We start from the raw sequence: 1954 nt of genomic DNA, 5'->3' as shown, positions 1-1954 counted from the left end.
CGCGAGGTCACGTGACAACAAGGGGCGGGGCGGCGCCCCCTGCCGGACGAGCGAGACAGCGCGGGACCGGGACGCCCCCAATGTCCCACAAGGGACCCCGAATGTCCCACAAGGGACCCCCCAAATGTCCTCCGAGAGACCCCCAATGTCCCACAAGGGACGCCCCCAATGTCCCACAAGGGACCCCGAATGTCCCACAAGGGACCCCCCAAATGTCCTCTGAGAGACCCCAAATGTCCCCTCAGGGACGCCCCCAATGTCCCCCGAGAGACCCCAAATGTCCCACAAGGGACGCCCCCAATGTCCCCTGGGAGACCCCAAATGTCCCACAAGGGACGCCCCCAATGTCCCCTGGGAGACCCCGAATGTCCCACAAGGGACGCCCCCAATGTCCCCTGGGAGACCCCGAATGTCCCACAAGGGACGCCCCCAATGTCCCCTGGGAGACCCCAAATGTCCCACAAGGGACGCCCCCAATGTCCCCTGGGAGACCCCAAATGTCCCACAAGGGATGCCCCCGATGTCCCCTGGGAGACCCCAAATGTCCCACAAGGGACGCCCCCAATGTCCCCCGAGAGACTCCAAATGTCCCCTCAGGGACGCCCCCAATGTCCCCCGAGAGACTCCAAATGTCCCCTCAGGGACGCCCCCAAGGTCCTCCAAGAGACCCCCAATGTCCCCCGAGGGACCCCCAAATGTCCCCTCAGGGATCCCCCCAATGTCCCCCGAGGGACCCCCAAATGTCCCCTCAGGGATCCCCCCAATGTCCCCCGAGAGACCCCAAATGTCCCCCAAGGGAGCCCCTACCCTACGTCCCCTCAGGGAGCCCCCAGTGTCCTCTCAGGAATCCCTCTAATGTCCGCCTAGGGACACTCCCATGTCCCCCTCAATGTCCCCTCAGGGACCCCTCCAATCTCCCCGCCAGGGACCCCTCAATGTCCCCCAAGGGACCCCCCCAAATGTCCCCCTGGGGACCCCCAATGCCCTCCCCACTATCTCCTCAGGGATCCCCTCAATCTACATCCCCAGGGATCCCCTAATGTCCCCCAAGGGACCCCCAATATCCCTTCGGGGATCCCCTAATGTCCCCCAAGGGACCCCCAATATCCCTTCGGGGATCCCCTAATGTCCCCCAAGGGACCCCCAAATGTCGCCCAAGGGACCCCCAACATCCCTTCAGGGATCCCCTAATGTCCCCCAAGGGACACCCTAATGTCCCCTCAGGGAGCCCCCAGCGTGCCCCCCAGTGACCTCCCAATGCTCCCCCCGAGAAACCCCAATGCCCCCTCGAGGACCCCCCAGTGTCCCCCAAGGGACGCCCCAATGTCCCTCTCAATGTCCCCTCAGGGACCCCTCAGTGTTCCCCCACAGATTCCCAATGACCCTCTAGGGATCCTCCAATGTCCCACCCCCAATTTCCCCTCAGGGACCCCTCAATGTCCCCTCAATGTCCCCCCACGACTCCTCTCTCCCCTCAGGAACCCCCCCACATCCTCCCAAGCGACCTTTGGCACCACCCCGTGTCCCCCCTCTCCCGTGTGTCCCCCGGCGGTGTCCCCAGAGCCCCCATCCTCGGTGACACCCGGAGCTCTTCTCTTTATTGCGCCGTCCCCGGTGCCACCCTCGGCACCCCGCCAGTTCGAGCCCGGGCCGGAGCGGCCTCCGGGGGACACGGCCACCCCTCGCTGCTGGGGGTGTCCCCGGAGGCGTCCCCCGAGGGGGGTCACTTCTTGAGCAGCTGCGCCCGGGCCCGGTTGAGTTTCTCGGCCACGGCGCCGTCGGTGCCGGCCGTGCACCGCGACAGCACCAGGCTCATCTCGGCCTCGTTCCTGCGCTCCACCGCCGCCTCGGCCGCCTGCTCCAGGTCCCTGCGCGACGCCAGCGAGCCGTGAGGGGACAGCGGCGAGGGGACGGCGAGGGGACAGCGAGGGGACAGTGAGGGGACAGTGAAGGG

This window comes from Hirundo rustica, chromosome 5, assembly GCF_015227805.2.
Source record: "Hirundo rustica isolate bHirRus1 chromosome 5, bHirRus1.pri.v3, whole genome shotgun sequence".
NCBI classification, from domain to species: Eukaryota; Metazoa; Chordata; class Aves; order Passeriformes; family Hirundinidae; genus Hirundo; species Hirundo rustica.
The sequence above is the reverse complement of the archived record's forward strand: the minus strand, read 5'-3'. Positions refer to the sequence as shown.